We start from the raw sequence: 24,709 nt of genomic DNA, 5'->3' as shown, positions 1-24,709 counted from the left end.
GAGTAACAAAGCAGCTTTTTCATGGAACTTTACAGCAGGATGGGTCGCTCTGTGTAACTCAGAAGTCTGCAAACTCAAGACAAGTTAATCCAATATATCACCTTCTATTTTGCATTTTATTCTCTAGTCTAGAATCAATCTAACGGCCGTGGCTGCCTGCACCGCACTTTGTTTCCAGTTAACAAAACACACTTGTGCGGATTTCGCGGCATCCAAGAAAAGCCACTCGTTTTCTCCGATGCATATTGGGGCGAGGGGAGGAGGGAGTCCTATCAGGGCACTTCACAACGTAAACAAAGCACACCGAACAGTATAACAGAAGTTGCAAACTTTAAGAACTACCCTCCTCTATAGGTACTAGATTATTTTGCTATAAAGGAAAGCTGATGATAGCGAGTCCGCTCCTCCCCCTCCCCCAAATTACGTTGTTGTGAACTTTGTTGAAAAAATTGAAGTGGCTAATGACAGGGGAAACAATACACAGAAAACTCACTCTTTTTCCCCTTCCAATCTTCAGTGCACAACCGCCCCAAAACCTGACAGCCGATCAAATCCTAAAGGCGAACCACGGCTGTCAACAGAGTCCACCTGCGCAAATCCAGGTCCTCCTTCTTATATACCGGCGGTGTGCCAGACTGGAGAGGCATGATCAGGGCTCCAGCCCCCTGACGACTGGTGCGTGGGCCGAGAGGAGGCCGTCACGTCTCCTGCTGCGGGAAGATAAAAGAGAAGGAGACAGTGGGCTCCGGGGGGGCGGTGGGGGGGTGGAGGTTGCACACAGCAGCGGCAGCTGGAAGAGCAGTAATAGGAGCGGGCAGGACGTCACTGGTCCTGACGTCCCAGCAACAGCTGCAGGGCGACTCCGGAGCACCGTGATGTGCAGCGAAGGGCTTCGCCAATCACCGCGGCCTTGGCCGTGACGAGCTATTTTCCTCCCTCCAGGCCTGCGGGGCGAAGAGCCAATTGGAGAGCCGCTCGCCGAAGGAGCCGCGCCAGCTCCGTGTGAATGAGCGGGGGACGAGAGTGGCGAGGGGAAGTAAACACACGCCCACGCGCCCGAGAAGGCCCATTCACAGGCGTCGAGCTCCTGGCGGGCGGGGGCCGGCCAGAGCGCCGCAGCTTCTCCGTCTCCCTGATCCGGAGCCTCCTGGGGCGAGCTGCCCCACGCTGGGTCAGGGGGGCCAGGCTGGAAGGCGGCTTTCAGGCTCGTCGCTGGAGGCCAGAAACTACGAGACTTGCACTTGCAAACCGACTGCAACTTTTTCGAACAGAAAACTGGAATCAGCCGGACTTAATTCCTTGGTGGGGTTGAACCTACTCGTCATAAACTCCAGACTACAGGAGAGAAGGGGGCTGCTCGCTCTGTGACCACAAAGTCCGATACGTCTCCGTCAGTCAGTTCCTCCCCACCCCCTTATTTAAAGCACGTCGTCTTGGAACGGACTTCCTCCTAAAAGAAAATCTCCAGGGCAAAATCAAGTGTCCAGCAGCCCCAATCCTACATGCTATTTAAGAGAGCAAAAGATAGCCCTGGGCTCCATTAAGGGACTCTCGTCCGAATTTTTTCTTGTCATGCTCCCAGTCCCCTTCCCGTTTACCTGCGTACAATATCCATCCCAGTTGCCTCCCATCCCACAAAACAGTCTTTGGACTTCAGAGCTCCTGGCCATCAGTGTGGCCAAAACATGGAGGGGGGGGGGGCTCTCTCAACAAGGAAGGCTCTACATTATTTCATAGGCGTCGCCATGAGTCTGAGGCGACTCGATGGCAGGACAGTTAGCAACTGCACTATGAGACTCTACAATGGCGTCTTCTACCTTCCACCTCTTGTCCCCTCAGGCTGCTTGGAATCGGTAGGGTGTTCCGTGTGTGCCAAATGATCTCCCCTACTGAAATGGCGCCCCTTGGAAGACTAGCATAAGGAAACCGATTGGCGAAAAACTCCTGGGGGAGAGGGGAATGCTTTTGGGGGACACACATTGCGGGTGTCACTTGAACAGGAAAAGAGATTTGCGCACCCAGGGCGAATGCCCCGTCGGAGCTTGTAGTGCACTCTAACCCCTACCCCGCCTTTCACTTTCCCACCCTGTGGCTCCTGCCGGGGGCTTACAGCGGAAGCACCTGGTGCGTTGCAATGACGCCCCCTGCCGGATAAGAGGTCTTCTTCTGGGCCCCAGATTGCTTCAGAAGGAGCTTTGCCGCTGCTGCAAGAGGGGAAATTTCAGGTCGCATAAGGAACAGAGGCGTTCCCAGAGGGCATCCTGCATGAATTCTTCAGAAATTGTGCACTCATCCCTTTCAGCTGCTTCTTTAGCTCCCCCCCCCCTAGCCTGCCCTTCCTTTTAAGTGGTGGTGAAACAAATAGTAGCAGCAAACATCTGCCCCACTAAAGATTTTTGCCTGCCTATGAACAAAACCTAAATTGTGACATTTTTTATTATAGTGTAAATGCAGAGTTGGAAAGTTCTCGTGGGGAATCTGTGATTATTCAGCCTGGAATAGGTCCATAGGAAAGCAACCTTTTATAGGTCCACTCAGAGTCCATTCAGTTTTATCCAATGACAGTAATTCCCAGGAAAGTGGTGTTAGCACTCTACTGTAAGGCTGCAACCCTAAACACACTTATTACAGAGAAAACAACAAAGGTTGTTATTGTTGTTGTTACAGAGTAAATCCCATTGAATTTTCATAATGGTGAGTTCCGCAGGGCCCGTAAGACTGAATTGTTCCCCCGGGCTTTTGGGGTGTCGGCTGCTGAGGGTGCCCCCAGTCCCCTACCCTCCTCCCCTTGTTCTCTGTTTGTTTTAATTATGTGGCCCATTTTAGTGGGGACCTTTTCGGTTTCCCCGGGGTGGGGGGTGTCGGTTTTAGTTCTCGGATGCTGGCTGTATTGCTGTTACTGGTTTTAATAAGGAGACAGGGCTTGTATTATATTTGTACTGGTTTTAACCTTCTCCTGTCTGTATATGTTTATTTGTACACCGCCCTGAGCCCTCCAGTATAAAAATCTAATAATTAATAAATAAATAAATACAACTGATCTCCAGACTACAGAGTTCAGTTCCCCTGGAGAAAATGGCTGCTGTAGAAGTTAAACTCTATGATATTTTGGTATTAAACCCTCCCCAAACCCCACCCTCTTCAGGCTGCATCCTTAAATCTCCAGGAATTGTCCAATCCAGGCAATTTTCTCTGTATGTAAACTAAGCCAGTGGATTTACTCATTCACATGATGCATTAAATGATGCAGAAATTACACAACTGGAGCATACTTGCAGCAACAGACATAGTAGCATCATCCACAGTCCGTACCCACTTTGCCAAAACATCCTTCTGAACCATTTCATTTCAGTACAGCCCTATTGTACAAAAAATTCCTCCTGAATAATTCAGTTTTGCAAAGTTTGCAGAATTCCAGGAGAGGGGGAGCCTTTCTAATTTAATCAGGGAGGGATATGTAAGTGAACAGGAAGTTGTTGACGATGCCCATCTGCAGGAGGCCCTGCTCAGATGAGGGGAGCTGTCATGGTGGAGCTTAGGAAGAAAGGTGGTTCTGCAGATATGGGAGACCAGGGCCATGAACGGTTTTGCATGAAATAGTCAATACCTTGAACTGAGCCCAGTAACTGATGCGTAGCCAACAGATTTATTTGGGGAGGCTGGCTGCAGATTCCCCCTCCTGGATGCCCCTGTGTTGCGTGCTATACCATCTTTGGCACGCCCAATATAACATCTATTCAGCACTGTGTCCCCTCCCAGCCTTGGGAACGGGTGCCACCATTATTGCACCATTGTTGCACTGTATATGAAATGCTGCTATGTTTTTATAGAGTTCTTCATATGATTTTAACTTACTTAACTGTGTATCTTTGTTGATCTATGGTTTGATGTACACCGCCCAGACCCCTTCGGGGGTGGGCGGTTTCTAAATCTAATAAATAAAATAATTTCAAAATGAGAGTAATATGTATGATCCACCTGGCTTCTGACTGATGGTTTTCTGTAGCATTTGGAGTATTTCATGTGGTTTTGAGGGGAGACCTATGTAGAATGTGTTATTAGGCTAGTCTTGATGTTAACATGGTTGGGATCCTGTTCAGCCTGGTCAAAGGTGGAGAGCTATTTTATGGGCTAGACTTGAGTTGGAAGAAAACATTTTTTGCAGCTGCATGATTTGTTTCTCCAGTGTAACCTTTGGGTTTTAATCGAGTTAGCAAGGGTTATTTGAACCCCATTAATGGTAGGAAACACAATCCTTCAAGATCTCTGCCTTCACGACCAGCTTCTATTCTATTCTATTCTATTCTATTCTATTCTATTCTATTCTATTCTATTCTATTCTATTCTATTCTATTCTATTCATGTCAGTTAATTTGCTTTCAGCCACTGGACCGTTGTAGTCAGACAACAGCTCAAGATTTCTATCGCATCACCACAGTTTTTAGATAGAGGGGTACAGAGACATATGTCATCTGCATGCTGATGATATCTGGTTCCAAAAGGCTCTTAAAGGCTTTCCATAGAAGTTGAATAACATGGGGGAGAAGATTGCATCTTGTGGCAACTTGAGAATAGTCAGTCTCCAAGGGACCTTCTTTGGGTCCAGTCCAAGAGGAATGATTTAAACCAGTCTATGGCCCCTGATACCTACTTCTCCCTCTGAATGGCTCAACAGAATGGCATCATCTATTGTATCAAAGGCTACAGATAGATGAAATAGGAGCAACAGGAAGCATAACCTTTGTCAACATTTAGATGGAGTTCATCAACTAAAGACACCAGAACTGTATCCATCCTACAGACCAGCCTGAAAACTAGTCTGAAAAGGGTCCAGAGCACATAAATTATGCAAACAGGCTTGAAGTAAGTTTATTACTGCTCCCTTTATCAGGAGCAGCAGTGGCGTAGTGGCCAAGAGCAGGTGTATTCTAATCTGGAGGAACTGGGTTTGATTCCCCGATCTGCTGCCTGAGCTGTGCAGGCTTATCTGGGGAATTCAGATTAGCCTGTATACTCCAACACACGCCAGCTGGGTGACCTTGAACTAGTCACAGTACTTCTGAGCTCTCTCAGCCCCACCTACCTCACAAAGTGTTTGTTGTGAGGGAGGAAGGGAAAGGAATTTGTAAGCCCCTCTAAGTCTCCTAAAGAAGAGAAAGGGGGGATATAAATCGAACTCTTCTTCTTTACCTAAGAAGGGCGGATTAGAGATGGGCAATTGTTCACTTTACTCGAAGTCTGAGATCAGATCAAGTCCCAGGTGGCAACAACATCACCACAGATTTACTGAAAGCAAATTTGGATTAATAGGCACCAATCCTTGCTGCATTAGTCACTTGGATTGATTTTATCTCCTGTTTTCTGAAGGATTGAGGATTGGCCACTATCTCATCACTATCTCGATTTTTTAAAAAGGTTCAGATCTGAACCAGCCAATTCTTCCCTAATAAGTTTATTCAGTGTCACCAATAAATTTATACGTAAACCATATATAGAAATTATTGAACTGGTAGGATCTTGAAAACATTCCAGAGGATGCCCAAGCTGGACTTAGAACAGGCCATTGAACTGTAGACCAGGGCCTTATTTTTCAGCATCGGGTAGATAACAACATCTCATTGAAGTGTGGCATCTTTTATGCACTTTTCATTGATTTTAACTCAGTTGTATCCCACATGCTAAGCTATGGAGTATATTCAAAAAGTCCAATATAGACAACTGCTAAGTCTTATCCATTGCTTATATGAAAATATTTGGCTATGGGTCAGCTGTAATCATGCTGGACATCTGTCAGCCTCTGTTCCTACTTACGATGATACTAAACAGAGCTGTAATCAGGTACCTACTTTATTCAACTTTGATATTAATGGTTAACAGTTTATGTGGCCTCAGCCTTCATCTGTGTCCCCTCCCCCAACTGGCTTCTAAGCTGCTTTCAACTTTATGCAGATGATGCAGAACTGCCATTTGTACCTGTGCAAAAGATTAAGGCCAAGGTGTGGCCTTTGTTATATGTTGGACTTGGCACGATTTGCTAGAGGTTCAGGGCAGCCAGAGAGATTATAAAATCCTGGTGAAGAGCGTTATGCATGAATGTTGAAGTCACCTAGCATAAGCAGTCTCTGTCTCTAGCGCCATATTTGAGAGCAGCTCTGCCAACTTGGAGAGGGTGCCCACTGGGAAACTACATGGTTGGTCAACTAACATAATGCGTAATTGATCTTTCACTGCCAGTGAAAGATCTGTTCATTGGTTCTGTACTTTGGATCTTCCCTGTGCCGACACTAATGCTTGCATTGCAAGTTTCTGATTCCACCCTTTTCTGAATTCTTTGGATCTAGAAAGTGGAATCCAGCGTCTTCTGTTTTTGAAAGAGGCACTAGCATTCTTCCATGGACAAAGAATGGCCTTTACATTGCCTCAAAGGAATGGCCTTTTCATTGCCTCAAAGGAAAACCTTCCAACCAGATCCTCAATATTAAAATGAAACATCTACTTGACATTGCACTAATTCACAAGAGCTTTGAAAGAGACCAAAAGAATTCAAAAAGTTACTTTTGAAAACTGCTTGTCAAGCAATTCTGTCTTATACTTGGAAAGTATGGTTATGATATCACCCCACTCCCATTCCCTATGTATTGTCAGGATATTCCACAGGTGCAAGAAAAATCACTCACCGGCGCAGCACTTGTGCTAGCAGGAAATTACTACCAGTGAAATTTTCACACTAGCAGAGAATCATCCATGTAAAGGGTATGGTGGTTGGTGGTGATAAATGGGCTGAGTGGAGACAGTTGAAAGAAAGGCAGTGCTTAGGAGAAATCCTATTCGGCTCAGGCTTTGGAGATGCACAGCCCCAGATTACTTCCTCTCCTGGAAGGGTGATATCATGAAGTAATTTGTCTGTTGCTCCGCCTTCCTGCATGGAAAAGTGGGGGGTTATCATCTAGGGTTGCTGGCCTCCAGTGGGACCTGGAGATCTCCTGGTATTACAATGGATCTGCAGACAGCAGAGATCAGTTCCCCTGGAGACAATGGCGTCTTTGAAAAATAGACTCTATAGCATTGTATCCTCCTGTGATCCTTTCCTCCCCAAACCCTGCCCTCTCCAGGCTTCAACCCCGAAATCTCCAGGCATTTCACAGTCCAGAACTATCATCATTGAGCTATCTTGTGATTAATAGATGATGGCAGAGTTTCTAGGGATATTGAGGACCTTTTTTCCCTAGTTCTGCTACACTGGCTTTGTTTTTACAGCTAACATTCTGTAGTCTTAGCTGCTGATGAAGCATAGGATGTTTTATTTATTCTTAGAAACATTTTTATATTCCCTTTCCAACCGATTAGGGCACTCAAAGCAGTGAATAGTTAACAATTAAAAAAACTTTTAAAATAACACATATAACAACAATTACAAACTGAAACAAGAAGCATGGTCAAACAAAACAAAAAGGTATTCACCTGGTGGCAGAAGACAATGGTAGAGAGGGACAGATCAATGCTTCCGGGGAAGGAATTCCACACTTTTGGTGCCATAGCTGAGAAGAACCTTTCTTGAGTTGCACCCATCTGGCCTCAGATGATGGGATACCCAAAGTCAGGTCCACAAATATGGCTGTAATGGTTGAGTAGGTCCATATGGGAGTACACTAGTAACATATGCTGACTACAAGCCATAGAAGATTTAAAGGCACTTTGAATTGGGCCCAGTGGTGGGATCCAAAAATTTAAGTAACAGGTTCCCATGGTGGTGGGATTCAAACTGTGGCGTAGCGCTAATGGGGCTGGGTGGGGCACAACGGGGGCATGAGCGGGCATTCCGGGGGCAGGGCATTCCTGGGCGGGGCTGTGGCAAGGATGCAGCCGCTGCACCGGTCCTTGGGTGGGAAACGAATGCACGCAGGTGCAGGCTGCCACGCACGCCGGTGCACCTCCTGTTAGACTGCTTCAAGTTCTGCGTGCTACTGCTGAGAGGAGGGGCGTAACTAAGGCAAAAATCACGTGAAGTACAACTCCATCCAGAAAGAAGACATTTCAATAATAAGGTCGGTTTTTCTGCCTACCAGTAGCACCTCCATCTTGTCAGGATTACCATCCATTCCAAAACTGCTTCTCATAATCTATTCAAGGTTTTACAGTTTCTGTGGGATCCAGTATAAGTGTGAAACAGAGCTGAATATCCTCTGCATATTGCTGAGAATCCAGACAAATTCTCTGGATGACCCATGAAGTGGTTTCACACATCTGTTTACAAATACTGCCAGATGGAATTTTGTGAGACCCATAAACCATCAGCTAAGGGGCTAAACAGTCATCACTCACAACTACTTTCCAGGTATGACCGAAACCACAGGAACCATCAAGCTCCTGTGGCAGGTTATCCACCAGGGTGGTATGTTTGACAGTGGAGAATAGTTAATCAAATATCCTGAGTCCAGTGTAGATTTATTTAGGGGTGGATGTACCCCTGCCTGATCTGAAGCTGGAGTTTGCTCTCTCAAGGAGGCATTTGCTATTTGCCAGACCCAATAAACAAATACACTAAGCCCACAACCCTTGGTCCCAAATATGGAACTGTTGAAAATCCATATTCGTTCATTTAAATGCGGCAAAATATCCTTTAAAAATTGGATTAGTTCAAGTCTTAAATGTCAACATACTACATCTGATGAAATGATTCAAAGCTTTTGTTCTATACAGATCTCAGATGGAATCTAATATTCTATTTAATCTGTACAATAATTGCTTTTCTACTGTTCTAGTTGCAGTGCATACAGGACGGTTAAGTGGAAATCAAACAAATGCTTTCTTTCTGCCTTAAGCTGCCAACCATAGTTCTCTTGGGGACAAACAGATAATTGGGTCTGTGGTAAGGCAGTGCTTATAATCCTGTCCAACTCTGCTTTTTCAAACACAAAGTGGACTAGCGATGCAACATATTTTCTTTATATTCCATATTTGTGTGTATTCTTGTGCAAGTTTTGCAGGATGGCAGTTTTAACTTACAGAAATATGTATGGATTCCTTTTTCATTTTTGTTTTTTTGCATGAGGGTTAGCTGTTAAAAGATATGCAGCCCAATCCAAAGGGCCCCGCAGCTGGGGTCTGCTCTGCTGCCATGCTGGCGCCCCCACCCCCAACTCCAGAAGGCTTTCAGGCAGCACAGGGGTGCAGCTGAAAAAAAATCTCAGCTGCCTGAAATGCTTCTATTGGGCTGAACTCTGAGACCTGGGCCACAATGTTCCCAGCTCTAAAGACTGGGTGTGAGTGGAAGCTGACTACAATAATCTCCACCCCTGGGAACACCTCTGACATGCCCCTGCTACACCACAGGGCCGGCTGAAGTAAGGAGAAGCAGTGACATGGTGATCAGCACTACATTCAGGTGTCCCAGAGGGCCATGGTGTCTGCTCACTGGTGTTTTTGCCCCTCTGCTGGGGCAAGTACCCTGGCAAGGGCAAATCCACCACTGCAGATCTGCGTTGCATCTGGGAGGTGATTCCCCCTCCCCACTCATCTGGATTGGGCTGCTAGGCTCAGTTCAGACATGACACAGAAACCATTATTTATTTTAGTTACTGAAAATCCATAGTGAAAATTAGGTTATAAAAACTGGATTCTATTGACAGATACATCAGGACATAAGAAGAGCTCTTCTGGATCAGACCAGTGGTCCATCTAATCCAGCATCCTATCTCACACAGTGGCCAACCAATTGCTTTGGAGGTCCAGCAACAGGGCACAGAAGCTATGACCCTTCCCTGCTGTTGCCTCCTGGCCCTGGTATTCAGAGGTTTACTTCCTCTGAATGTGGAGTTACTCTTTAATCACCATGGGTAGTAGTTACTGGTAGATCTATCCTCTGTGGATCTGCCAAATACTCTGTTAGGGCATGACTGGGAAATGAACTAGGATTAAGCCAACATAGTCATGTTCATGCAACATGCAAAACCACAGTTAAATCCAACTGTAATTAGTGAACTAACTTCAAATTAGTGTTATGAGTGAACTCGTTTCAGTTAAAAGCATAATGAACTCTTAATAAAACAGTTAGTGAAGTGGTTCAGAATAAGACTATCCTGCTAACTACCGTTAGTTTAATTGATGTTTAAGGGTATTAATTTAATTAATTAGTTTAATTAATGGTTTAGGGTTATATCTGAATTGATATTATAGGACTTTTCCCCTTCACAGCTGTGAAGCTATCAAAGCAGCCCCAATTGGCCTATATATACTCATATTTCTTAGAATCTGGAGTTATTAGTCAAGGTTCAACCATTTTCAACAAAGAACGTAATGAATACAACTCCCCATTTACAAAATGGGACAATATTGTGGATTACTTGAAATAATTGATGGCTTTTTAGGGCATCAATTCACATATCAAACCAATTCACAGCAAGTTCCACTGTATTTAGTGATGCCTGCTGACATGTAAATGGGCAAACTTAAGTTCTTACACATCTGTATGGGATGCTAACTATCATGTATCAATAGAGAACTGGAATAGCTTTTTCCAATTAAAAAATTCATAACTACCATGAGGAAAAAACAGTTTGGTACATATTAATAAACCACTTTGTAGGTGAGAACCATACAACTTGCTTTAAAGACATTTTGAAAGTCTTTTTTGGCTCATTTATGATATTTTCCCTGCACTAAATATCTTTCCACCCAAGGAGAATAGAAAAACTATAATAGGAGCAGGTTCTGCAGAAAAATAATAAAACCTAATGTCTGCACAATCTTCCAATTGTGCAGTTTGTGTAACTGCATTCCAATCTCTGATGTTGCTCCAAATGAGCTGAAATCTTTAAGCATCATAATGAGTAACTTAAAACTGGAATAATGATATTTCTCAAATTGTTGAAACATTTGCATAGGTTAAATAGGTCCTCTCAGTAATTCTTGAAACCATTTGTTGGCGTCACCACTGTTATGAGCATTAATTCAGTTCCTGATATTTTGTATCATAATGAGAGAAGGTACTGTGGTTTGTTTCAATCTTAAATTACACAGAAAAGTACATGCAAAAGGGTTTAATTAAGGGAAGAACATATAATATGGTGGGCTTGTTTGCTAAGAGCTTACACTTCAAATGTAGATTTTTCTTGTAATTTTATCTGTTCATATTACACTAGCGATAAAGCCCGCTGTGTGAGAAAAGACAACAGGCTCTAGAAAACTGTTGTTTGCAAAACTGGATCCCAACTTTGCAAAGTGGGAGAGGGACAGTAGGGTGCCTGCAAAGATGGGAAGAGTTGAGAGTTTTCCCCATCTTTACAGGCAACCCCCCCCCCCCATTTGCAAAATTGGATCAAGACTTTGCAAAGGGTGAGAAGGTGGAAGCCAGCATGGTACCTGTGAAGATGGGAAGAATTCTCCCCATCTCTATAGGCACTCCCCTCCTGTTGGCAAAGCTCAATCCCATCCTCATAGCCGCCGCCCCCCCCCCCCCCACACAGTTTGCAAGGCTGAATTCTAGCTTTGCATAGGAAGGGAGGAGCCATCAGGGTACCTGTGAAGCTGGGGAGAGTTCTCCATAAGTACCCTGGTCGCCTCCATTTTCTCTGCCTCTTTCTCCATCCTGCCACCCCTACTCTTAATCTTCCCTTTCTGCCCTGCTACGCCAGCTCTCTCTTTCTTGTTTTGCCCAACTCCCCCAACTCTGTTTCTGCTCCCCTACCGCAGCTCTCTCAATCTGCTCAACTACCCCTGCTCTCTTTTTAACTTTCTGCCCCCCCCACCCAGCTCTCTGTTTCTGCTCACTTATTCCAGTTCTTTTTCTCTCTCCTTACCCTAGCTCTGTCTTTCTCTTTCTGCCCCTCCTTGGCTGCTGGTTGCTTTTCAGACATTCACCTGCTGCCTTCTTGGAGGTGAGGACTCTGTTGGTAAAGTGAAGGATTGTGGGGGAGTTGTGGTTCAGTCGTGGTCCTCTTTGTTCAGGAAAGGGTACCCTCTGGGCTACATCCGCTCGAGTCCTTTGCTTTTTATGCTTTGTCATCAGGAACAGATTGCTCAGTTATATATACAGATTAGACACACTTCTAGACTTCCTTCCTCTTTAGGAATCCATTTGCAAAGTAACTACATGCTACTTTCTCCCTCTCCAACATCAAACACAGGAATCTCTTATTTAAAAACACTGAACAGTTTTATATTTTATGTTGCATGAATTCATACATGAAAGTTCCTTATTCTGAGTTAGAGCTATCAAGGTCAGTATTGTTTCTTCTGACTAGCAACATCTGTCCAGGATCTCTAACCACCTACAAACAAACAGATTGTTTTAGATGGAGATATTAGGGATTTGAACAAAAAATCTTTGGCATACAAAACAAAGATTGGTCACTGTGTCAAGGCCTCTCCTCCAAAAACTGCCTTGGGGACTGCACCTTGCCTATCCCATTTCCGTCCACATCCCCCCCCCTTTTGATGGTAGAGCTACAGTCATAGAAGTCCCAGGGCCTTTTCCCCCAGCTTTCCCCCTCTCTTTCTTAGTCTCACGATCCATCTGCACAAGAATTACAACTTACTTTTAGGTCCTCTAGACCCCACAGTTTGAAAATCCCTTGTGATAAGGTTACCAACCTCTAGGTCCGTGGTGGTGAACCTTTGGCACTCCAGATGTTATGGACTACAATTCCCATCAGCCCCTGCCAGCATAGCCAATTGGACTACAGTTCCCATCATCCCCTGCCAGCGTTATGCTGGCAGGGGATGATGGGAATTGTCATCCATAACATCTGGAGGGCCACGAGTTTGACACCTGTGCTCTAGGTAGAGCCTGGAGATCTCCTGGGATTACAACCAATCTCCAGATTACAGCTCTCAGTCGCCCTGGAGAAAATGACTGCTTCAAATGATGGACTGTATGGAATTATACCCACTGAGGTCCTTCCTCTCCCTAAACCCCATCCTCCACTTTCAAATGTCCAGAGATTTCCCAACTTGGAACTGGCAACCTTAGCTTGTGACCAACTAAGCTGGATAAGATGACTAAATAGCCTAAATTTACCTTATCAAGAGGAAAGGAAACCAACTTTAAAGGAAGGAGGGAATAAGATCTTTAAGGAAAGACAGGAATTTCAGCTCAAACAGCAACCCTGTAATGTCTGCCTCACAACATGAAGCTAATGTGCAGTCAGGTTGTGGGTGATGTGAAAGTGTCTGCCTGAGATCCTAGAGAGCTGCTGCCCGCCTGAGGAGGCAATATCAACTTTGATGGACCAAGGGTCTGATGCAGTGTGAGGCAGCTTTGTGAGTTCATGTATGTTTTCAAGATCTTATAAACAGCAGGTGTGCATGACTCGCTTATAGAAAACATGCCAAGTTCTCCTGGGATGGATTTCCTGATTTTCACCGCTGCTGGATCATGTAGGTTTTTGTGGAAGCAAATGATTACAATTTAGTTCCATTAAACAGTTCTTTTTAATCTGAGGATCTTAGGATATGACGTGTCATATATCTATAAAAGGTCAGATACACTGTGTCATGAAATGCATGTTAGAAAAAAATCATATTAGCCTGGAATCAAAATAAATAATGGCAGGATAAAATTGTAGAATTGTTGATACTATCTTTTCCAGGAAGATGACTTTCATTGACCTTTAGAGTACTGTGGTTTTGCTGCATACGCTAGGTACACTGAAAAACCCTTGTTGAGTGAAATCATTTTAATGTAGTATGATTGACCGGAGATGACTCTGTCAGTAGAGTTTGATACAATGAACTGGTTTTGTGAGGATTCTAGGATGTGTCCAGGTTATGACTTATCACATTTACTACTTTATCAACGAATCACCTAATTTGGACTTGTGGAATATGGAATGAGAATGTAAGAGTCTGGCTGGATCAGACTATCTAGTCCAGCATCCTATCTCAACAATGGTAACCCAGTTGTCATATTCCCTATTTCAGCAGAGTCCCAACAATTAAGCAGCTGAAGAGCCCAATCTGGGGGGGAGGGGGCAACCTGGAAGGGGCCCAGGTCTGCACTGCATAAGTATTTGCATAAGTACTACCTATGCCAGCTGGGAGGGAGGAAAAATAGGGCAATGGGTGGGTGCCACACAGCTCCAGTACACCCAACCTGAAAGAGGCTGCCTTCTCAGAGCCACACCAGCATAACTGGGAGGGTGGGCTAGGGCTTTTCCCAAAGGTGGAGCCAACTCTAGCTGGCTTCCACTAGGCTTTTGTCAAAAGAACATCCCCTTCCTCAGCCACAGACTTACACCACTGGAAGTCGTGTAAACCAGTTTGACCTGTGGGGCTATCCAGGTGGCAGGAGACTTTTTGGATTTCCAGCCTTCCCTCCAAAACTCCTTTTGAGGCAGCATGGTGCCACTTTCACTGCACCATCCCCAGCCACCGTGAGCTATTTTCCCCTCATTAAAGGGAACTGAGTCTGAGCAAAGTTTTTAAAATGTGGGTACTTATTCTGCTCTAGCCCATTGCATTTGCTTTCTCCAAGATGCTTTCCACATTATGTCTTATTTGTTTTTTATACATAACTTTCTTCATTTACAGCTATGAGACTGATTTTTGTAATCTATGTTGTAGACCCTTTTTCTAGATTATATATAGGTTTTCATGTTTTATGTTATTGTCCATCTCTAATTGCTATTCATTTATTATATCCATCTGAAAATACAAAAATAAATAGGAAGGGTTGGACACAATCAATTAAGACCTGCGAGCAAAGAACCTTACCCCAGAAGACACTCAAAATCGTGACCTTTGGAAGAGGTAATTACAAACTGACCCTGCACGTGTAGGAAACCAGTTCGAAAGAAGACGAACTATTGAAAAAGATGTTCAATTTCCTGGCTATCTACTGATCACTTGCTAGGCGCTCATCTCTGGCAAAACCTGGTGTTTTCTTGTGCCAGTGGGTAGGGAAACCTTCATGTGCCAAACAAGACATGGTGACATCCCTGTAGCCACCCTAAAGATGGTATCACATCTACTTTGGTCCTGTGATTAAAGCTCCCGTTTGTTAATCTATCAAAGAGGAGGAACACTCTCTGTTGACCGCAAGGCAGTATCTGGGGGGGGGGGGGTTACTAACTTAGTCTATGGACAGGCAGTAGGGCGGTCTGTTTTTCTGGCATGCTGCCATTTGTATAGATTTTTAAATGAAGATCTATGGCCGTTTCCGCATGGCTGAAAAACAGCGCCCTAGGGATTGTAAAAACACCGTCCCTGGGGTGCTGTTTGCACAGTTTCTTCTTCTGCTGCATCGTAACAGCACCATGCTCACCCCCGCCAACCAGTGCGAATCCCTGAGCAAATCTTTTCAAAAGTGTCACTTTCCTGCCGGTGTGGTGCGAAATGCAACGGCATGAGGGCACCATTTTTGGCCCCTCCAGTGTTCTGGTCACCTACCTCTCTTCCCTGCACAGCTCTAAAAGGCTGGAGGGATACACCGATGCTGCCCTCTGACCCCCAGAGGTCGGAGGGCAGCGTTGGCATGTCCTTCCGGCCGTCTACAGCTGCACAGGGAGGAGAGGTAGGTGAACTGGACAAACCTGAGGCAGCTCTGTGCAGAGCCACCTCTGCAGTTCACTGCAGCTTTGAGGCCACCCACACAATACTGTGCGAGCAGTCCCGAGTTTCTGCTGCCATGCAGAAACGGCCTATGAGTCATGCATAGGAGGGAGAGGGGAGTTTTCCCAGCCATCTCTAGTTCTTCATAAACTTTCCTCTTGGTTTGAGGAGATGAGAAGAGGAAAGGAAGAAGAAAACAGCAGCAGAGGCACTATCACATCCTTCTCTTGACCGTCTCTGCTTCACCATCTTCTTTCCCTCAGGGACAGCTTAATGGCTGGCAAAGAAAGGAAAGTGTTGACACCTTGTTGCTTGCCTAGCCATGTTTTTTCTTTTTTCCACTTCAAGCAGGGGTACAATTATTTGCCTACCTTACCAATCATCACTAGTTGCCCACCCCACAATCAATGACCATGTCCTCCTTGGCTACCCCCATTCCATCACAATCGATGTCATCGTCCCCACCGATAATAGCCAAAATCTAAATCTTATATCATGAGGTCTCTTTTCCTTATATCCTCTGCACAAGTTAAGGAAATGGGTTTCAAACATGGAATGTGTCTTTTGTAGGTATTCTTAGATGTTTTTCTTTACTTGACCTCCATTAACATTGTCCCAGAAGAGCTTATTGTTTACTTACAAACAAAAGAGTTATTAAAATCATCTATTCCTTGGCAAAAATGAAAAGGAGTAAGAGCTATATGGGCAAACATAAACAAGAAAATACTTCTCAAAGCATATAGTTGTGTAGTTTCTGTCCTACTTTCTTCTGGCAATTTTTATTGGAATAATGCTTCACTTGTCCTGTATAAAATGACAATGATACATTCCAATGTTGCAAAAGTTTTAAAAAATCCCACTGTAAACTTTATGGAGTTATCATAATGATCAGTGTATAAAAAATATTTATGCTTGTTTCCTAAATACTGATGCGCAGAGAACAGCTGAATTGAAGTGAGGGAATTCTCCCTAATAATTTTAGGGGTTCTTCTTGACTGGCACATAAATTTTAACAAATTTAATTATAAAGATCTAGGAGAATTACATGCATTACAAGCAAGAAAAATAGTAGGATAATAATAACTATGAACTTATTTTTGTTCTTAAGAAATGTAAATGAATCACTTCCAGAAAAACCTTCCATGGGAGTGGGGGCAAACCAAACCCAAGAGCAGAAGGAGAAAGGAAGTTTAAGAATAATAAGAAGTTTAGGAACTGCCTTGTAACACAGAGCAGCAGGGGGTCTGGAAGAGAAGGTCTGGAATGTTTCATGGTCTAGAAGCTTACATTTCTTCCCAAGATTAATAACAACAATTCAAGTTTTCTCATGCTAAAAGCACAACCCCATCTCACCCCTATTGTGCAGTTTGATGATTATCTCTGACTGAAAAAACCTTGCCTCATGAAAATTTGGCTCACCACGCTTTTCTTCAGATTGAACTAGACAGCTTTGTTTGCTTCAGATTCATTGTGAAAAACATGCATTTTGAAGAGATCTCTCTTTAATCCCTGTTGTCATTTGCCTTGACATCAGTTCCTTCCTTATTTCTGTAGCAAGAAGGCACATCTCTATATGGCAGCTGTGAATGAACAGGTAGCTACTCAGTCCCCAAAGACTTTGACTTCTTCTGACAATTGTCTCATGCTTACACACATCCTTCCATAGATGGCTATTGTATGGGCTGTGTGTTCTCCTATATTCACTGTATAATTGGCCTCGCTTTTCTCTCTATTTATGAACAAGGAGAAGATTTTGGAGTTCAAGCAAGAGAGGTGGGAAAAGAGAAGAAGGTGGGAGACAACAGAAACTGTCATAAACATTTCAGTGTATTTTAAATAGCCTGTTGATTTCTGAGATTCACAGATTTGGGGGTCACAAGCTGGAGGCCTGCAAGGAATTATGGGAAGGTATGCCATCTGTCAAAATTGTCCCTCAAGAATTCTTGAGATCATCAGGTTGGCTGTTCCTCCTTCCCTTTTTCTCTAACAAACACTTGGCTCTTCTAAGCAGTCCATCCATTCCAGAGTAATTTCAGAAATCAAGCCAGTCTCCCCTGCTTTTTTTTCCTGCATACCTGGGAAGTCCTCTGACCTTCCCTTTCCCTCCCTGCAGCTGACCCGACTTTGCTGCATTCATCATCCCCACAAAGGGATGCCAGTTTATTATGCAATGCTTATGACATTATCTACCTTAATTGAGAAGTACCATGCTCTCCCAACTCACTTTCTCCATAACCAGTAGGACTGACCCTACTAGGAGTTCATTCAATGACCAAAAGGTCTTATGTTGTCATTCAAGTTCAGACTGGCACTCTGAAGCAAACACTTGGAGGATGTACATCACTTAAATAATTTGTGTTGCAGAGCCTTTTCCTTGAGTGCCAATTCAGCTTTTGTTTCCTTTGCACATACATGCAATCATCTTCAATACATTCCAGATGATAAACATTAATACTATACTTGATTGCACTTAATTGCTATAAGAAAATGTGTTTTGCTTGCTGCTAACAGACACATGCTTAGTAAATGCTGTTCTATGGAATATTGTTCTAGCATCTGTTTCTGTTTACACTATGCATGTTAAGTAAAATAGTAAAAAACAAAATTTAAAGCCAGCAGATCTCCTGCAGGCTAACAAGAATTGTTCTCTCAGTTAAATACAATATATAGATTTTTATCATCTACTGACTTCAATGTCTTCAGTTTCACCATTATGATCCATTGCCCCACATTACAGAATAAAAACACAAGTGGATGGATTAAAGTAGGGGTTTGTTTGTTTATTAGATTTCTATCCCACCCTATCCCGATAGGACTCAGGGCGGGTTACAACATACAACATTATTAATGGCTGATCTGCAACAAGGAACTTATTCATCCCGGGTGTGGGGGTGTCGCCCCTGTCTTGAAACAGGTAGTAATGTGTTCACTCCTAAAGAAGACTATGTTAGAGCCAGGAGAGCTGAATGACTACCATCCAATCTCAAACGTACCATTCTTGAGAACAGCAATTGAACAAATGGTGACTGGGCAACTTCAGGGATTCTTTTGGATTCATTCCAGTCTGGTTTCAGGCCTGTTTATGAGACTGAAATGGCCTTGGTCACCTGGTGGATGATCTGTGCTAGGAGATGAATAGGGGGAAGGTGGCCATGTCAGTTCTTCTAGATCTCTTGGTGGCTTTTGATACCATTGATCATGGTATTCTTCTGGATCACATTTCAGACTTGTGACTGAGTGGCAGTGTTCTGCAGTGGTTTTGCAGTGTTCTGCAGTGGATGAGAAGATGTACAATCTCAAGCTTAAACTAAAGAAAGCTTCAGCTTTCAATAAACTGGAGAAACAGGTGATCAAAAAAGAAGAACCCCTGGGTTCCCTTTTAGCCTATTTTAGCCTAGGGCTGGGAAAGGAAGCTTACTGGATCAACCAGCCCACCAGGTGTAAACCTAGTGTTTCCAGCCCTACAAGTCTAGCCACCTCCAGGCCAAAGGGTCTAGTACTGTTCAAGGAGACCTGACTGTGCCATGTCTGCAGACTACAGGACTATGAGCAAACTGGGGGCCTTGCTGGGCAGAAAAGCTGCATGCTTCAGTGATATTTAGATTAGATTGCTGCAATACACTCCATATGGCTGCTCTTGAAGACTGTATGGAAGCTACAGCTGGTACAGAATGCTGCGGCCAGAATGTTGACTGGCATGGGTCTCAGGGATTATATGACATCTGTTTTGTTCTACCTACACTGGCTCTCAATTTGCTTCCAGTCCCAATTTAAGGTGCTGACTGTAATCATTAAAATGCTATAGAACTTGTTGCCATCATATCTTAATGACTAGTGGTTGCCCCCATCCTCTGGGGCTGCATGGGTGGCAACTCAAAAAAGGGCTTTCTATGTCATGGTGCTGAAACTTTTGTCGATCTGTATTGTTACCTTCCAACATCAGGTGAATACTTTTTTTGTTAATATCTCAGATGTTGTATCATTAAAATGTTTGCCATTTTGAGAATTCTATTTGAGTAGAAAGGTGGCACAGAAATGTTTGAAGTACATAAATAACCCTTTGCCACCTTGTTCTAACCATTTGGACTAACATCAGTTAAGCAAACCTATTCTGGTTCAAATCTCAGCACTGTGCTTTTGCTGTGCCTCATGTATGACAGCCTGCCCATCAAATAATGTCCTGAGAGGAGCCTTGTCTCATGGTCCTCATCCCATACTGGGTGAGTCAGTGATATTGCCTAGCCACAGGACCTCAACAATTCCTGCTACCCAATGTGCTATGTCCAATTGCACTGAGTAAACTTGCTGTGATGCTTGAGTGGCTCAGGATGCTGGTCAATCTAACGTATGGTTTTGGCCAGAACCCACATTGTTCCTTCCATTGGCTCTAGATGTGGTCCAGTCCACCAGTTCCATGACCCAACATCAATGAACAAAATCTCTCCAGCGAACTTTCTACCTGGCCTTAGGGTTGCAGGCACCAGGTTAGGAAATACTTGGAGATGTTAAAGGTGGAACCTGGGGGGGGGGGTCAGGGTTTGGGGAAGGGGGGACTTCAGTGGGGTATCATAATGTCATAGAACTTGCCCTGCAAGGTGGCCATTTTCTCCATGTGAACTGGTCTCAATCTCCTGAAAATCAGTTGTAATAACAAGAGATCTCCAGCTAGTATCTGGAGGTTGGCAACCTACTTTGTCCTGAAGTAACCATCAAATCCCACCCTGCCAGTTTTTTGGGGGGGGAGTGGGGCGGGGAGGTAGGCTGATGCAGCAACAGTACTCGCTATAGAGAAGCCACAGGATATCCCCAGGCTCACTGCGTGTCATGGAGTTTTGTGCTCCACTGCTGAAAAAGAGGTGGCAAAATGACGTCTCATGTGGCCTTTTTATACATCAGGGAAAACAAAAGTTGGGCTGAGGTCCCCACCCAGTGTTGCGTGTTTCAGTTATATTGAGCTGCAAGTTCTTCTCGATTCCTTAAATGGTCCTGGGGTGCTGTTTTGCCAGTTGGGAAAACTCATGAATGTACATGTGGGCTTCTTGAACGGGATAAACAGCACTGTTGCACTCACAAGGTGTGAACCTCGGATCCAACATATGTACTCAGTATTGTGTAAAGGGGAAATTTTGGTGGCCGGTGGACTGATCTACAGCAGCTTCTGCATATCAAACACATCGCTACTAGCTATAATTTCAAGTATAACAAATATTCTTTACAGTACTACATTAACTAAAGACAAAAAAAATAGAATTGGGCCTTTATTCAATAGGGCAGCCCTAATGAAAGCAATAGGTCAAAATGGGTGGGAAATGGTTTAGCTATTTCAAGTCCAGTCAAGTTTAATCTCAAAATGAGTGGCTTTAAGAGGTCATGGCCCTGTTCCAAAAGGATTCATGTGCCAGAGATCAGCTATCCATTGCGTCCTGCCTTAGCTCAGAATCTTTAAAGCTGCTTTTCCTACTTGATCAGCCATGAGATTATTGCTGGTTTGCAAATGAAGAACAGCTGTAGTACACCAAAGAGGAGTTATACTAGGTGAAGAGACCTATATGCTGAAGAGTACAAAAAAAAAAAATTCAAGCTTATAGAAATGCCTGTTACTTTAGACTTTCTGCACAATAAGCAGATGGAGACAATTCTGTACCAAACCAGACTCCTAGTTATACAAACATACTTCTGTGTAGGTCCAGATTGTAGGACTGTAATGCCAATGCTGCCGAATTTACACTGCACGCTATTCAGAAGCTGTTGTGCTTCTGGCGTAAAGCCAGTGAGACACTGTAATAATACCACTCTGTCTGGCCAACTGGCATTCCTGAAGTTTGGACTGGCTTTTAAACTGGCTTTCTATCTGATGTTGTGAAAACTTTCTTAATCATTCCATGCTGCAAAGAAATCTTCATACTTCTTGCTATTACTATCAATATATTTCATGTGCATAAAGGAACCAACTTGGATTAGGTATTTTCTGGAAATTTGGGAGGACAGGGTTTGGAGATGGGTGGGTGTAAACCCTCTCAGTGGGGTGTAAAGCCATAGAGTCTTCCCTCAAGGCTGCAGAGATTCAGGGAATCTCTGTCTGGAGATCAGTTGGAATTCCAGGAGCTCTTCAGGCCTCTCCAGGAGGCTGGTAGCCCTATGCACCCATTGTGTTGCCTTATCCCATTTATCTTCCTTCAAAGGATGTGCCCAGTTCCTACAACCTAGATGTAGTCTCTGGAGGTTATCACACTAAAATGTAATATAACATGTACAGTACTGAGTGCAGATTTCTGCAGTAGCAACTGACCAAGTAATGCTAGATAAGTTCAAAGATTCCCCCTCCCCATGAACAGAACTAGCATTTTTAAGCTTCTATGAGAAACAGGAAAGTTGTTAGTTGGCCAGAAAAGTATCACCTTGAGTAAGGAAGAGTAGTGTAGAAGGAACTGAAGCTGAAAAGCTCCATGAGCATATGTTGCAAAAGACAGAGAAGCTGGGGCTGAGGATCCTCAGGGGTTGGATGGGCAGAAATTTGTGTGTGGGGGGGGAGGGGGGAAGAACCTGAGAAAACAGTTGATGGAAAAGACAGATGCCAAAAGAAAAGGAAAGTCTAATAAAAATGATTGACATGTAGGGGGAAATCACACAAGGCCTAAAGACAACTGAGGGGGTGTTCTTGACAGGAAGTGGAGGGGGGAATGTTAAGAGTTCTGAGCAGACGAGTGAGATCAGTAAAGAGTTGGTGGAAATGCAGGAACATGAAGAAAAGATGCTTGGTTAGAGGGACTGACTGGAAGAAAGGAGGAACAGAGTAGGAATTGGGAACTGAACACTCATAGGATACAGGAGAAGCTGTTAATGGTGAATGAAAAGGGGGACACAAAGACTTGAGAATACCTCAGCTTTACTATGTGGCAGGTAGGAAAAAAATGGATAGAACCGAGAGAATTGCAATCAGGGAGAAGTGGAAACTATCACTCATATTTCCTTTCATTGTCCCAGATTTGTCAAAGTTTAAGAAAAAATATGCCACAATTATTCCATTGTTTCAGGAGGATTCAGCTGATATACTGGCAATCCCATTTTTATTGAGTAACTGTGATTTTTCATTGGAAGATACCGATAATCTTAATGTTCCAGAACCCTGAGTTGTCCAATGCATTTGATAGTCATCAGGTTTAAGAAAGCAGGTCTCTTAAAGGCCATTTAAGCTGTGATAGCCAGAACCCCAGCCTCCCTACTTAGAGACAGATTATCTCTGATTGACAGATCGGGGGGGGGGGGTGTACAGTCATCATCCTGCCCTGCTTTTCAACTTTCCCATGGCGTCTGGCCAGTTGCTATGAGAAGCCAAAATATTCTCACAGCAGGAACAGGGATGTGACACAATACAGATGCACTTACGACAGACTTGTCAATCTCCAGTAAAACTTTCCTATGCACATCAGCACAATTGTCAATGCCACTATTATTACTGCCTCCATTGTTATTTATTATGTAATTATAGCGCAAACAATTTCCAAGCATAACACAAAGAAATTTTCCAATTACTGAATTAAAATAACAAGAGATGAAGTGGTGATTTAAGAGGGGACATAAAGAAACAGTAACCATGCCAAAGCTGTCTGTGGAGTCCTTCCACATTCTGAATAAACTTTTGCCCCAGGTTTGCAAAGTCGACATTTGATCGGAGGGAAAAGGTCACTGAATATGATACTATACTAATAGTAGTGAAGGATGTTTTGTGGGAGGAGAGGGCTGTGGGTCAGCAATAGGGCATCCACTTGGCATACAGAAGGTCTCGGGTTCAATCCCCGGAATCTCCAGTTAAAAGGATCAGGTTGTAGGTGATGTGAAAGACATCTGCTTGAGACCCTGGAGAGCCACTGCCTGTCTGTATAGATAATACTGACTGTGCTGGACCAATGGTCTGATTTCAGTACAAGGGAGCTTCATGTGGCTCTGTAAACATAGGGACATCTCATCTCAGGTTTTCTTACAAACCTGCAAGTTTGTACTTAATAGCAGGAGCTGCGATGTCACAGTCCTACTTCTTTCCCCTCACTCCATACAAAATCTATTTTTTTAAAAAAAAAGCAGATCATCATAATGTACCATTTAATTTTTTTCCCCTGCAGGCAGGTAGCCTTCCTGAAAAGAGGGCAGGAGAAACAAGATGTACAAGCTTTTGATTTATTGATATTGTACATCTATTTAGACAAACTAGGATGTCTGGCGACAGATAAACAGTCCACTGTAATTACTCTTTTACATGATGTTTGCCTTCATCCTGGCAAGGTTTTCTTAGTCAGCCTTTAAAACAATATTAAACTGAACCAGTGTTTTCAAATACTTTTAAAGGGTAAAAGATAATCTTGAGATATTTTACTGTTCTTTTTAAAACTGGGTGATCTTTTCTTCTCTTAATTTAGACAGTTTCCATAGACTCTCTAAGACTGAAATCCTGAGAACCCTTTCCTGTGAATAAGCCTAACTGACCAAAGCTGAACTTACTTCTGAGTAGACCTGCTCAGGTTTGTTCTCCAAATGTAGTACATAATTCATATGTTTCCATTAATGAGGAAAACGCAGGGGAAAACAGAGGGGAAATTATGAATGTCAGCTTATTATAGTGCATTTTTGTCTATTTTAATGTTTAATGTTTAGCTACTGTCCCACTTTGATATTTTGTATTTACCTTACAACTGCATGTGAAATTTATCAGAGAGAAATACTGTTTTCCAAAGACAATGAAAAATACTGGCAATATTATTTTGTCTCTCGCTTGTAACATTTCTCCTGCACTTGTGTGATTATGCCAGTTATGTTCCACTTGATATTTAGTTAATAACTAATTGATTGAGATATATTTAATCTGGATAATAGATTTTATTTATGCTGATTCATGGTAAATCACCATGTTGCCAGCCAAATAAATATGAATGTTACACATCCAACAACTTTCTCCTTGACACTGCCTCTTCATTTGTCCTATTATTCTGGACTGAAACTCCCCAGCCACCCAGAAGAGAGGTGAACAGTGGTAACTGTTGCTTCTTTTTACCCCTGCCAGAGATCACTGTAAAGAACAGAAGCAGCAGAGCTGGGAAGGCCAAGAAATTAAAGGGGCATTGACCTTGGCAGGTCCTCTACAATGCCAGTCCCCATCTATGTATAT

The 24,709-nt window shown here is 43.5% G+C and overlaps 1 protein-coding gene across 1 annotated transcript in view; it reads right to left on the bottom strand.

Annotated features, from left to right (window-relative positions):
* The window catches only part of TENT5A (terminal nucleotidyltransferase 5A), a 35,031-nt gene that overhangs the window by 8,650 nt on the left and 1,672 nt on the right, over positions 1 to 24,709 (bottom strand). The window contains exon 2 of the mRNA XM_048495444.1: positions 494 to 710. The gene's annotated coding sequence lies outside the window, so the exon portion shown is untranslated. The remainder of the gene's footprint in view (positions 1 to 493; positions 711 to 24,709) is intronic.

The sequence above is a fragment of the Sphaerodactylus townsendi genome, linkage group LG01 (genome assembly GCF_021028975.2).
Source record: "Sphaerodactylus townsendi isolate TG3544 linkage group LG01, MPM_Stown_v2.3, whole genome shotgun sequence".
Lineage (NCBI taxonomy): Eukaryota > Metazoa > Chordata > Lepidosauria > Squamata > Sphaerodactylidae > Sphaerodactylus > Sphaerodactylus townsendi.
Note: the sequence above shows the minus strand (reverse complement) of the source record. Positions and strands in the feature narration are given on the sequence as shown.